At 44.7% G+C, this 14,955-nt stretch overlaps 1 long non-coding RNA gene across 1 annotated transcript in view; it reads right to left on the bottom strand.

The window, feature by feature from the left end:
* Positions 1 to 14,955, bottom strand: part of LOC133373905 (uncharacterized) — an 85,121-nt gene that overhangs the window by 7,712 nt on the left and 62,454 nt on the right. The window contains exon 2 of the long non-coding RNA XR_009759768.1: positions 2,745 to 2,890. This is a non-coding gene — a long non-coding RNA (uncharacterized LOC133373905). The remainder of the gene's footprint in view (positions 1 to 2,744; positions 2,891 to 14,955) is intronic.

The raw sequence follows: 14,955 nt of genomic DNA, 5'->3' as shown, positions 1-14,955 counted from the left end.
ATCATTTTAGCTTCTGGTGATAGTTCTGTTTTAATTTGTCCTAACACCCAATTCTTTGTCTTTTTCGCAGTCCATGGTATGTGCAAAGCTCTCATTATATTACTGAAAACTGCTTTGCAAAAAAATGTCTATCAAGGGAAAATGCATACAGAAATGTGCATTTTACAAAAAAAAAGTCACCCAAAAATGCTGATGAATTTTCACGAGGACTTCAGAAAAATCCACATCTGATGTGGAGAACTGTACATAAGACTGGAAAAAGGAGAAACTGAGAGGAACCGAAGTTGACAGAGATTCGCCCATCCCTATGCATGAAGGATGTAAGGGTGGGAAAAGTGTGACCCTACAGATGTTGTTGGACTCCAGTTCTGATCAGCCCCTGCTACAATAGCTAATGGTCCGATATGATGGGCATTGTAGTCCAACATCTGGAAGGCCACAGGTTCCCAGCCCCTGGGCAAAATAATATTATATGCATGGTCCCATTGAGAAACCTAGCAAGCGTGGGGAGAATGACCCTCACCGCCCCTCCCAAAACAAAACACAAAACATTTCTTGTAAGAAACAAAAGCTCATTTCTCTGCAGGTGGAATATGCAACTTGGAGACAATGGAAAGTCAAATGCTACCCATGTTTACAAGGGGAAAAAAATTGCTCAGGATTTATTTATTGGTAGTGACTGAGGAATATGAATCCTACACTCCATTTAAAATGCTTTTTATTTCTCTCAGCCTTGGGGCTTTGAGAACATGTAATTTTACCCATAGCTATATTTCTTCACCAAGTAGTTCTTTTCCTCTGGGTTCTGCAGGAGTCATTTTGGTTTATGTTTCTTCCTGACGAAGCTCAGGCGGAGGTGGCTACATGCTCGGGAAACTTGCCTGGTGCTCTAATGCGCAAGAGCAACCCCCCCCACAGGCGCATACATGAAGCCTCAGAACATGCCAGAGGAATAGTGAGCCCTTACGCAATACCCTTTCAAAACATTTTAAAATAAGAATTTTAAGCATCATCTGGTAACTATGTGACTCACCCCTACCCCCAGTTTTTTGGACAGTCTAGCACACAACAACAAACTGCGATGCTACAGATGGCACCGTAGTTAACAGTGGTTAAAAAAAATTTCACCCCAGAGGCCACGTTCCCTTGGGGGGCAACTTTCCAAGGACTGTATGACGATGGTGGGCGGTGCCAGAAGTCAAAAGTGGGTGAAGCAATTGATGTGACTCTCACCTTGTACGGTAGGCTACTATACAAAGTAGAGAGCCAGCATGGCATAGTGGTTCAAACATCAGACTGGGACTTGGGAGACCAGGGTTCAAATCCTTACTCGGTCATGAAGCCCACTGGGGTGACTTTGGGGCAATCAATCACTGCCTGTCAGCCTACCCTACCTCACAGAGTTGTTGTAAGAATAAAAATGGGAAAGGGGAGCACCATGTTTGCATGCTACCTTGAGGTTCTGGGATCTAAATATAATAAATAAATAAGCTACATTCTGGCAGCACAAACTTAGAGGTTTCTCTCTCTCTCTATATATATATATACTCACATGTCTCTCTCCATCATTCAGCCAGGGATGGTGAGAGGGGGTGTGGCCTGCTGAGAGGGGTGTGGCTTGGGGAAAGTCCCAAGGGCTTGGCAGAGAAGTCTGGAGGGTTGCATTCGGTCCCCATGTTTGAGGGACCCCATCCCAGGCGTAATCCTATGCAGAGCTTGGAAAAGTTACTTTTTTTGAACTACAACTCCCATCAGCCCCAGCCAGCATGGCCACTGGATTGGGCTGATTGGAGTTGTAGTTCAAAAAAGTAACTTTTCCAAGCTCTGATCCTATGCATATCTAATCAGAAGTAGAGATGGATTATTCTCACTAATATGTTCATTTTTATGCACATGTATCCCTTATGTATGCATTTTGTAAACGCTGGTTTGTTGGAGAACTGCATTGTTAAATTTGGATAAGTGCAAATTTTGGAGGATGGTTGCATTTTGGTTCTTATATTGTTTTGGAAAGTGCGAATGTTATAGATTTGCCTTTAAATGTGAACGGAATCAAGTCTCTCCCTCATCTCTGTTCACAGGCAAGCATGAATAGAACCGTAACGTGAGCGCAATCCTGCACATGTGCAATCAGAAGTAAGCCCCATCACATTAAATGGGTCTTACTCTCAAGTAAGCACTTCTAAGATTGCAACCTGTAGCAACGTGAACCCTGCAGGGCTCACTCTTGATTACACATGCAAAGGATTACTCCGTAAATGACAACTCTGGAAAGCCTCATGTTTCAAATCTCATCTCTACTGCCATCAACAATGTGCAATTAATGTCGGGAATTCACCACCAATTTTGATGGCTTTGAATTAGGATTCAAGCAATTCATGGGGGTGGAGAGGCCTAGATACTGATAGATAGATGGGCTAGATAGATTCTGGCCATGGAGGCTAAATGGAACCTTCTTGTTCAGAGGTAATATGCCATTGAATACCAGTTGCTGGGAGGAGCAGAGCTCTGGGGGAAATCTATTGCCCTTATGTGCAGCCTGTAGCCTTCCTTGGCCACACTACAGCATGACAGAATGTTGTATGATGGACTGGCATGCAGGGGACCTAAAATTAAAACCAGATGGACATTTTGATTGCATTTTTCGGATGTAGATGGGGTTGGGAGAATATACAAGTGTGAAAAAAGAACCCACAGCATTTTGTCCCGAGCAAATGACATTTTGTCCCAAGAGAGTGACTTACAGCCAAGGAAAGTTCTGAAGAAAAGTTGAGCTTTTTTTGCTATGTGTGTCAGGCTCGCCTCAACCTTCTGGGCTCCTCTACCATGTCGCACGTAGCCTTTCGATTTCTTTCATCCAAGCACCCTTCCGGCTATTCCTTTAAGATATCTAAAACAATCAGCAAACAAACATTTAGAGAACCTTCCCTAGAAGAAAAGGGCATGCATTTCGAGAACTTTTTTCATTTAGCCAACAGATGTTACGGTGGCAGCGGCGGGGACGTGATAGAGTTTTATCAAATGAGGATTGTGGTGAAAAAATGGGGTTTTGTTGGAGGGGTGGGAAGGAAGAGAGAGCAACCTGTTAGAAAGTGAGCAGGCTTCCTAACTTTCTACCACAGGTAGAAATGGCCAAAGTCTGAGGAGTTCAAATGCAAAAAGAGGGCATGGCAGTTTGCTTCTCTTTTGCATTTCAGGGGGTGGAGGCTGAATTTCAAGAATTAGGAGGGGGTGATTACCACAGCTCCCCTCAGCTTCTGGCCAGACTTTTGTTTTCCCCAGAATGCCCTAGGATAATGAACATCCAGTGGGGTGTATTCAGAGAACGTTCAGAATTACAGGAGCCCAAATGGATTAAAGCCAATATAAAGCATTCATCCATTTCAATTTTGTGGTTTAATGAAATGGTAGCGAGAGTCATTTCCCCCAATTTTCTTTTTTTTTTCAGCCTCTTCCCTTTCTGCTATTTGTGTTTCCCCTCTCTGCTTCTGCATTGGTGCCATTTTTTCATGCTTAGAGATTTGTTCTGCTTCCTAGAACAGCCCTAGCCAATCAGGGTTCCTGCTGTGAATGTGCTGGCACCACAGTGCTATGTAGGCAACGAGATTTGGTTATGTGCTGATGTCATGGAGGATAGCTAAAGCCAATGCTTTCTGGACTGGTTAAATGGTAGAACCTAGCCAATCAGGATTCACGTAGTGAATGCGATGACATCATGAAACCATATAACCAATTAACCATTTTCGGGTGCACTGGTGGCTCAGGGGAAGCAGGTAGTATTCAGTGAAGTCAAGTCACAATAGGCAAGGTCTCATCAAGCAAGTAAGTAAAGATAAGGAAAGAATAGATATAACATGCAAGGGTAGATCAAGACAGGGAAAGTTTGGTCAGAAAATCTCTTATGCAGAAGGCAGAGGAAAAACAGGACCTTGGATAGCTCCAGGTAAGCTCTGCAGGCTGACGCTCTCTCCTGCTAAGGTAGCTGTAGAAAGTTGTTGTCCCAGCAGAGAGGTGAACTCAACTGAAGCCTTCTGTATATATTACAGACCCAGGGCCTGCAGGAAGAAAACATTGCCGCCCAGGGAAGGAGAGTCTGCTGCAGCTGCTGCTGCTGCTGTGGGATCACCACCTCCACCACCCTTCCCTGTGGGACTTCTGCCTGGCAGACCTGCATCCTGCAGGACCAGGCCCCAGGTACCCAGCCAGCTGGGACTGATTGCTACCACCTGTCCCTCTTTGGAGGGATACATAAAGCCGGCTGGCTGGGGTGGCCTGGGTGTTTGTTTGTTTGTTTTGTTTTGTGTGTGTGCTGCTTTTTGTGTGTGTGGGATTAAGGGGGATTAATTTTATGATGTTTTAATTGGAAATTGGTTTTAAATTGTTTAGGACTGTGGTTTGTTTTTGTATATGTATATTATGTATAGCTTTTGCTATTGTAAGTCGCCTAGAGTGTCCACTAACCTGGACAGATAGGCGACCAATAAATAAAATATTATTATTATGTCATATATTAAAAATATTTCTGTGTTGCTCTTCATCTAAATAATACCTGAATGAGCATATGAGTTATGAGCAGGCGCCAAAAACTCATCAGAGATAGTGCCTGCCTTATTTCAGAGTGGAATAAAATCCCACAAGTGAGATGCCACCACAGAGAAGGCCCTCCCTTTGGATGCCACATAATAGGCCTCAGCAGACAGTAGAACAAACAGAACCATCTCCATAGATCTCAACATGCAAGCTGTTCTATACAAGGGAGCAGATGTTCTTTCAGATGTAAGAGTAGGATAGGGTTTAATATGTCAACAAAAGCACCTTAAGCCTGGCTCGGTAGCAAGTCGGCAGCCAATGTAACCCCTTAGGAATGCCCATAATACGATCACCGCAAGCCACTCCACTCAGCTGCCATGCTGTGGCTTCCAACCTGGCTTCAAAAGTAACCCCGTATAAACCCCATTACATTAATCGAATCCTGAGGCTACCAAGACATAGTTCACTGTGTTTAAATGAACCCTTTCCAGGAACAGTCCTAGTTGGCACACTAGCTGAAGCTTGTAAAGTGAAGACCTATTGTGTAGTTGACTCTGCCTCCCTGTGAAAGGGGCCCTCGCCTGATACTGTAGTCTTTGACTTCTGCAAGACTGGGTAAATGGAGGTACTGTAAGAACATTTACCATCTGAGGATGGTGACAGAGCCGTGTCCTTTGGCCAGGACAACCCCAAATATGTTACCAACTGTTCTTTTCCTCCCCAGGAAGCAACCTGCATCTCTTTCACAAGAGAGTCCAGTGCCATGTGCTGCAAAGCTCCAGGGTCAGGAGTCATGATGTGAAGCAGCCTTGATTGTGGGCTGATGTCAACGAGGGGAAAAAAAAGCCTATTCAGAGGGAGGGCAATGTGTTCTGAATAAACAGATTCCTCTATCTCTTTTGCACTAATGCTTGGGGAAAACAAGGAATCAGAAAGGTGCCTTCCAGTTCCAATGAGAATGCCTCTGCAATGTGGCTTCTGAAGACATCGATATATATATTCCTTGCTTGGCAAGCTTGGCGTGGAGCATCAAGGGTCTGCAATCATCTAGTTGTAAGCTCAGTGCATGTGCCCCACAGGCAAATCCCCATTAGTATTCGCATTTGTGAGCTCACTTCATAAGACTAATGGAGTTGCTACCTGGGGACATTAATTGTGCATGACACCACTGGCGTGCCTTTCTGCACTCTTACTAATATCACAGGGGCCTTCTTGACAAAATGCCTCGAAAGATTACAAACAGACCTAAAGTAACTGCCACATTCACACTCATATTTGACAGCGATCTTCAAGTTCAGTCGCAACGGAATTACCGTTCCTTCCGTGCACCTCTGGCTCTCCCAATTGCATTAAGCAATGGGCGATATTACTTCCTTTCAACCAGTGTCATCTTGTGTAAAATCCAGCCGCCGTGCCTTTTTCTGTTCAGCCTTCCAGTCTTCAGGGGAATGACGACCAGGTCCTTGTGGGCTCTTCTAAGTGGGAAGGTGTTGGTGTGCATGTCTCTTTGTGCAGTGAGCAGATCTCAAACTTTACTGCAGCATGGGTGGCAAAGGGCACTTTCTTTCCATTACAAACAGAGTAGAGGCTCATCTGTTGGGGCAAATGGGATACTGCCCCACCTGTCTCTACCCTCAGCCAGCTACCACCTGCCAGCCTTCCTAGTTACAACCAGTCCAGGGGATGTCATTGCTCGCCAGCTTCCTCCTCCTCCTCCTCCTCTGTGTTACCCTTGCAGAACTCGGCAGAGAAGAGGATGAGGGCAAAACTAGAGTTTGTTGGTTGTGCCTGCCATTGGGTCTGACTCATTACTGTTTGGGCTCCCTGCCTTCCGCCCCACCACTCACAATGGTCACCAGCCACCACTGATTACAAACAGCTAGTGTTGGTGGGAGGGCCGGTGGTGGCTGGTGACCACTGGCTAGGGATGGGTGAGAATTTCGATTCAGTTTGCCTTTCAAGCAGAATTTATCAAATCTGCAATTTCTGAAACAATATGAGAACCCAAACACAGCCATCCTTCCAAATTCGCATTTATTAGAATGTTGGGATGCAGTTCGCCAACTAAACAACATTTAGAAAAATGCATATATTGGGGGAAAGTGTGCATAAAAATGAATATAACATGAAAATTACATGCAAAAAGATGAGAAATGGCTCAAAATGTGCTTATTTGGAGAAATTTGCACTGATGGTGGAGAATTTTCATGAAGATTTTTTAAAAAAATCCGCAGATTGCTGCAGAAATGTGGAGAACCAATTTTAACACTGGAAAAAGGAGAAAAGGAGAAAACCAAAACAGATCCTTCTGTCCCTACCACTGGGACTGGTGGGGCGGAAGGTAGGGTGCCCAGCCAGTTCATGGAGCCAGAGCCAATCAGAGGCAGAATCAATTCTGCTTTTGTTCCCATCCTCCTCCCTGCTGAGACTACAGAGGAGAAAGTCAACAGCCAAGGCCTGCTTCCATCTGCCCACCTTCATATCTATAACTTGCCCAGGAGGCATCATGGGTTTTGCAGTGTTTAATATTGCACAGCCACATGGACACAATAGTGTTTGTACAATCCTATTTTGATCTCAGTTACAATGCATCACGGGACAAATACCAAATGGACCTTCTGAAGACAATGCCAGCTCTGGTAAGTTTGCCACCAGTTTGCACCATGGTTCAACCTTAAGAACCTAAGAACATATTCTGAGCCAGACCCTTAATCCACCCAGCTCAGTATTGCCTACATCTGTGTTTCTTAACCTTTTTTGGGGTCACAGACCCCTTTGAGAATCTGATGAAAGCTATGGACCCCCATAAATAAATAAAATGAAATAACTTTAGTGCATTGGATTTTTTTTTCGTGCTCAGTTCACAGATCCCATGAAGCCCATACTTGGATCACCTAGGGATCTAGGGATCCATGGATCACAGGTTAAGAACCCCTGATCTACACTGACTGGCAGCTGCTGTCCAGGATTTCAAACAAAAATCTCTCCCTGCCCTACCTCAAGTGGCCGGAAATTGAACCTGGGACTGTCTTCATGCATGCAAAGCAGATTCTCTGCCATTGAATTACTAGGCTTCCCAGGATACCTTAGCCACAACATTTCAATCTCAATACTGTTGCAAGCAAAATTCAGCACCAGCTTTGAAGGAACTAGCAGAAGTATTGTTATGGGTTTGGGGGTTGAGATAGATGATTTCTATGAGTCCCCTTTCCAGCCTCCAATGTGGAACCCTGCACTGGGGGTGGGCTTTGCAGCAGAGAAACCTGCTCCACTGGTCAGATGAGTCTCTTTTGTTAAGCTAATAGAGTGGGCAGGTGGGCTAATGGGTCTATCAAGTGTGCATTAACTGGGAGACACTATTGTTAGGGAGATCATGTTGTTATTGAAACTCTTCAGGACAGCCCCCCCTCCTGGGGCCTAAGAGAGGCTTTGTGGTTTGATTTGGGTCTGAGGAAAGGCTGGGAACTGGAGACATGCAGAGTGGCCGGCTCCCTGCACCATAACTTTAGGATGCCTCCTGTAAGCCTGATGGAAAGGGAAGATCTATCGGACTGCTGCTGCTTTGAACCCCTCCATTTTAAGCACAGGTTGGAATGTGTGTAAATACAAACCATATTTCATGAAGACATCATCATGTCCGCTAACCTTCTTCCCAAGGAAACCAAACCCTGGGCAAGCGCAGGGACCCCTGGAGATCTTTCACCACGGGGAGATTGGGGTGGTGCCCAACAGTATGCAGGCAGAGACTGAAATTTCTCCAATTACTGAGTGGTGGGATAGGAGGCATCCTTGCTCAGAAATGTTACAGAGTGACAGGGTTAGCTCAATCGGTAACAGAGGAAACCTGTGTCAGCTAAACCATACCTCTTTTTTGACCTTTCCTAAGCCACAAATGTAGCTGACTCTCCGTTGTGAATGGTGTAGGCTTTCAAATGTGAGCCACCGTGTCCTGTAGCTGACATTCTCTTGGAGACGCAGCAATAGATGGCAAGTCATCCGCTTCCCTGTCTCTCTCGCCCCCCTTAGAAAACGGCTTTGCAAAATTGAACGGGGCCGTCAAGCAACATAACAGTCTCTCCTCAGGTCGTGAATGAGAGAGAGAGAGCCAGAGAGAGAGAGAGAGAGAGAGAGACGGTGGACTGGGATGTTCTTCTTTGACAGGTTTTGAGAGATCTCTCATGTGCTCTTCAGGGAGCATTAGGAAGACATGTGAAGGGCGTTATTGTTATATCTGGGCTCCCTTGGAGCCAAAGAATTTTGAAGACTTTCTCTGAGTTGCTGATCCCTTGACAGATTTGTTGTGGTGGACGGAGCAGTTGGGTGTCAAATGGCAAGATTTCCTCAGTTAGGATACATAAAATGCCCAGGGCGTGTGTGTGTGAGAAGACAGCGGGAGGACCCCAGTGCTCTTTCACCCAGTTGATCCACACAACAGGAGGTTCCTTTTCTATCTCTTTGGTGTTATTTTACTTCACTTTGAGTGGAAGGCCATCTCTCTCTTTTTTGGGGGAAGGATCATAGCCCAGTGGGTAGAGCATCTGCTTTGCATGCAGAAGGTCTAAGGTTCAACCTCCGATGGAATCTCCAGGTAGGACTGAGAAATGTCCCTTGCCTGAACTCCACGGTGTCAGACGGGGAGTTGCTCCCACCCCTACCTGGAGATGCCATTGGAGATCGAACCTTAGACCTTCTGGCCCATGGACCACCAGTGGTCTGCGAGCCTCATTCCAGTGTTCCACGGCATGTCCACATTAAATATTCATACTGATTTTTAAATTGCTATTTTATTGCGTCTTTTATTTCATATATGGGTTGTGTGTGTGCTACAGTTTGAATTCTAAGGCGTGCAAATGGTAATACAGTAAAATACAATACGAGAAAGAAAAGAAGCAATGAAAATTCTATTAAAAATCGTGCAGCACCTTGCCCGGCACCTTATAATGGCTACAACAGCCAGGGCAGTCCTTAAGTGGCCTGCCAAGACTTGGGATGGAAAGATCTTCTGTTCCAGTTCCCTCCGTTTCTCTTTTTCCAGTCTTAAAGTCAGTTCACCACATTTCTGCAGCAATCTGCGAACCTTTTTTTTTATTTTAACAAAAAGATATTCTCATAAAAATTCTTCAGCGTTTTAGTGCAAATTTCTAGTAATAAACACGTTTATATGCAGTTTTGACTCAAGCAGTTTCTCCTAAGATAATGCATTTTTTGTATGTTAGTTTCATGAATATATTCATTTTTATTCATACTTTCCTTTAATGCACGCAGTTTTAAAAAACATGGGTTGGCTGGAAAACTGCAATGCAAAATTCACATAAGTGTGAATTTTAAAGGGTGGCTGTGTTTTGGTTCTCATGTTGTTTTGGAAAGTGCAAATTTGATAAATTTGTCTTTAAATGCGAGCTGAATTGGATTTTTCCTCCATCCCCACAACTGAATGCCTGCAGTTGCTCTACAACCATCTTATTCACCACCTTTGGCAAGAAAGGAGTGTTGGCAACTGGTCTCTAGTTGTTATACTCCATTGGGTCCAGAGTAGGCTTTTCAAGAAGTGGACCACCACTGCTTCTTTAAGGGCAGAGGGCAACATACCATTGCGTAAAGACATGTTTACCACAGCTGTGACCCGTTCAGTGACCCCGCTCAGGCTAGCTTTAATAAATCAGGATGGACCTGCAAACATCCTGTCCACATCATCAGGTCGCATAACTGCAATTGGTCCCACAATACAACTGGGTTTGTCCGAGTTCTCATATTGCTTTGGAAAGTGCAAATTTGATAGACTCAGCTTGAGATGCAAACTGAATCGAATTTCTCCCTCCTCTCTAGCCAAGACCAACAGCAACTTTCAAGTGGTCCGTGGGAAAATAAAAATGGGGAACGCCTGGCCTACCATTTGACATGTCCCAAACGTTACACCTAGCCGCGAGAATCCCCAGTGAGAAAATAGGCACTGTACAATTTTGTCAGTCCAGTTGGAAGGTGTGGTTCTTACACACACACCCCCGGAGAGGGACCACAGAAGTGGGAAATAATGGCACCATACATTTGAGGGTATAATTTGGTTCCTCAGAGTTGGCAGAGCGAGTGAGTTTTATCCTGCTGTCTTCCTGACGTTTTGCCAATAAAGGGAGAGAGTTTGCATCAAATGTCTGAAGTTAGATAGCTATTTTTTTTTAACGGAGTACATCTGTGCCTCTATAAATGGGTACCCTTTGAATCCTATGGTTTAATAGGCCTCCCATCAATGGGTTCCTTGTTTCACACAGCTCCCTAGCCACCCAGGACCTTTTGTCGAGCACATATGAAATTAAGTGAAATAAAAATCATATTAAAAATTATTACTGTCGAACAGCCATTAGTCTGCACGTTCCTGTCATGTCTTGATGGATTCCTCACTTAGTTCAATGAATGTTCTAATGACAGTGATAAAATCACTTAGGGAATATATATATATAATAAACTATTAACCCTCTCTTGCAATGCTTGCTATCCACCTCTTCTGATTTCCTCCTCCTATGTGTCAAAATGTTTTCAGCAATTGTTGGTGACTCAGGTAAATGGAAGAAGGGGAACACAGAGCTCACAGGTCTGAGACTCTGAAACTCTTGGCTTGAGAGAACTTGACATCTTGGATTGGGCCCATTCCTTTATTTCTTTCGGTGGTATCCAACTAAGCCCTACTTAGAGAAGCCCCACTGAAATGGATGAGCCTAAGATAGTCATGTCTGCTAATTTCATTGGGTCTGCTATGAGTAGGACTAGCATTGAATATTTCAAGTATTTCTACATCGGGTTTCCGGCCCGCCCAAAGCATCACAGCTACATAAAATAAATAGTAAACATTAAAGCTCATTTTAATAAGAAATATTTATTTATTTCCATTTGTTTTCCATATGTTGCGTAGAGGTTAGTTACTGATGGCCACCCATTCTGATGATTTTAAAAGAAGATCAGATAAATTCAAGGAGGGTAAGGCCATCGATAGCTAGTAACCCTGATGGCTATGTTCTACCTCCACTTTCAGAGGCAGTATGCTTCCGAATACCAGTTGCTGGAAACCACAGGAGGGGAAGAGAGCTTTTGCTTGTGGTCCTGCTTGTGGGCTTCCCATTGGGGCATCTGAATGGCCACTGTGAGAACAGGATGCTGGAGTAGATAGGCCATTGGTCTGATCCAGCAAGGCTCTTCTTATGTTCTTAGAAAATCAGGGCCTGCAAGGAACTCTGGACACTGCAGGAGTTATTGGATCATGGTCTGGGCTAGCAATGCCATTAATAATATGCATGGTGGGTGCCAGAGGGCGGCCAGGTTAGGCCCTGGCCGAGGGCCCCTACAGTCCAGAGGGGCCCCTCAAGGGCCTCTCAGGGTGGGAGGATGGAGTTCCTGTTCCATGATCTGTGGCAACATTGGATCCTGCAACCCAACCCTGCCGTGGATTGTGGAGAGGGTGCTCTCAGACACCCCTCAGTACAGTGTGGGCTTCAATAAGCCTGCATGCATGCCTCATCTACCTCTCCCATCAGTGTGAATGCCATGCGCACTGTGCACACATGCCTGTCATCACCCAAGATGGAAGTAGGAACTTCCCAAGGGGCTGACCCCCCTCCACCATCTTGGGTGATGGCAGGTATGTGCACTACACATGCACATCATTCACACAACATTAGGTGGGTTGCACAGACAGGTTTATTAGCCCCGTGCCAGCTGTATGGAGGATGTTGGTCTACAGTGCCAAGGGCCCAGTCATGCCTGTCGCCGGCCCTGATAATATGGTCTCTGGTGCCGCTGCCAGGGAGGTCAGGAGGCAGCGATTCCCATTAATGTTCATTGCAGTCAGCGCTACTTCCATTCGGCTACCATTTGGCTTCCACAAAAACTGATGCTGTTTGTCTCACTGTCTGCTATGGCTGAAACCAATGCCATTCATTATCTAATTAATTATGTAATGATTTTCAGCACGTGTGTCAGTGGGAGGGAGACTTCAAAAATAATGCAGAAACTAACGTAAGTATTTACCTAACATTTGCAGATAAAAAAAAAAAGATAGTCAATACCGCTTGCCATCACTTGCAGGAATTCCTTTCCTAACAAACGTGTGAATTGCGGCCATTTTCTGCTCCCGTTTCCATTACTGATGGGGTTTTCCAGTACCCCCGTCATCGGTCCAGGTGGTCACGAAAAGCCCTGGGATCCCTGACGGTGGAGCCATCCTGGCCCCATGCTCAAATTGGTTTGGGGAGTGACGACCGCTGGGCCTGGCGAGCCTCTTTCTTCCTTTCTTCCCTTTGTCTTCTGTTTTTCCACACCAAGTGCAAATTAAGTCAAAGCCAACGCAGAGGGAGAAGCGCAAGTCTCTCTTACTATTCATCACCAAGTGGAAGCACCGTTGGACAGATCTACAAGTCTCTGTAGGCTTTTGCAGCTGTATTTCCCCAACTCTCATCTGTACGGCTCTGGCTGATTGATCGTCTCTGCTGAGATCCATGATTTTGTTCCACTTTCTTTTTCTTTTTTTCACCTACCTTGCACTTGCTAGGAAAGAGGTGTTCTCTCTCTCTCCCTCTCTCTTTTAGGAGTGTGGGCGTAGCTACTCAGAATTGCAAGAGTGTAATCTTGCAAGAGATTCCTAATTAGGTTGTTTTGGAGGGGGGATATTCTCCCCCAAAGTCATTACAGAGAAATTAGACTATGCTAAAATGCTTCAATATCAAAGGGTTTGTCCCCCTCCCTCTCCCCTGCCTGGGTCTCAAGCCCCTTCTGTATTATATATTTTAAGCAGTATTTTATTTATTTATTTATTTATTACATTTGTATACTGCCCCATAGGCGAAGCTCTCTGGTTTACCAGTTTAAACAGTCCCGGCTTCCCCCAAAGAATCCTGGGAACTGTAGTTTTTGAAGGATGCTGAGAGTTGGACTGCGAAAAAGACCAATAATTGGGTGTTAGAACAAATTAAACCAGAACTAGAAGCTAACATGATGAAACTGAGGTTATCATACTTTAGACACATCATGAGAAGACACGATTCACTAGAAAAGACATTAATGCTGGGAAAAACAGAAGGGAGTAGAAAAAGAGGAAGGCCAAACAAGAGATGGATTGATTCCATAAAGGAAGCCACAGACCTGAACTTACAAGATCTGAACAGGGTGGTTCATGACAGATGCTGTTGGAGGTCACTGATTCATAGGGTCGCCATAAATCAAAATCGACTTGAAGGCACATAACAACAACAACATTCCTCTCAGGGAGCTAACATTTCCAGAATGGTTTAATCAATCCCTCATTCCCTCTTCCTGGGAACTCTGGGAATTGAAGTGTCCTGTTTCCCATAATAACCAGCCAAACAAGAGTATAGGAAGAGCCTGCTGGATCAGGCCAATAGTCCATCAGCATACTGGACGATGGCCAAACAGATGTCCCACTTGGAAGCCCAAGATCAAGACCTGTCCAGCACTCATGTGGTATTTTGATAAACCAGTCTGGATGATGGCAAGGATTACTAATGCCAAGAATGAACAGAAGCAATCTACACTGCAATACTTTGTTGCAGATTCCAAGAGTGATAATCTTCTATGAAATCGTTTAATCATCCTTTAAATCTCTTAAGCTAGTGGCTATCACCGCATGTTAAATACTAAGGCTTTGTACCCAGCATTGCTCGGGAATTCTGAGAAATAACAACAAGAACAACAAACCAGTGCAGATTTGAAAACAATGGCTAAAATTAGTGCAGTTTTGAAAGGTTCAGTCCGCCCTCTTGATTCAAAATGGCATCCAATTATATCCAAACATAGACGACAGCCTGCTCCTTGGTATCAGGCACTATCATGCCAAATTGGGTTACAATATTTTAATAGGTGTCCAAACGCATAGAGAACAAGAAACTTTTCAAATTATATAGTGTATGAAGATACACTTCCCTTCATGTTAGTTACAGCCATCACCACCCCCTTTTTTGCTGTGGGATTGAGAATGAGATCCTTGTTAATACCTTCTCCCACAATAACAGACATCCCTAGTAAGCATGAAAGGAGAGTGTTAGCTACTGAAAAGAGTCCTCTCTGTGGCTGACTCACCCTCTTTCAATTTGCTTCCAATCAGCAGGAAAGGAGAAGGAAGCATGTTGGAAGACAGGTTTAAAAACCATACAAAATCAACACCTAAGGCAGAGATCTTTTCATCTAGCTGGGAAAGTCTTTTAAGAGTGAATTCCATAAGTTAAGGACACATAATGGGCTGTTTCCAATGCTAGTCTTATTCAGAGTAGATCCATTGACAATAATCTGTCAGACCGTATCTCCCTATATGAGCCTGCCCGGGCCCTGAGATCCTCAGGAGAGGCCCTTTTCTCAATCCCTATGTCCTCACAAGCACGACTAGTGGGGACGCGAGATAGGGCCTTTTCGATGGCTGCCCCGAGT

The sequence above is a fragment of the Rhineura floridana genome, chromosome 20, assembly GCF_030035675.1.
Source record: "Rhineura floridana isolate rRhiFlo1 chromosome 20, rRhiFlo1.hap2, whole genome shotgun sequence".
Taxonomy (NCBI): domain Eukaryota; kingdom Metazoa; phylum Chordata; class Lepidosauria; order Squamata; family Rhineuridae; genus Rhineura; species Rhineura floridana.
This window is presented reverse-complemented; position numbering and strand designations above follow the sequence as displayed.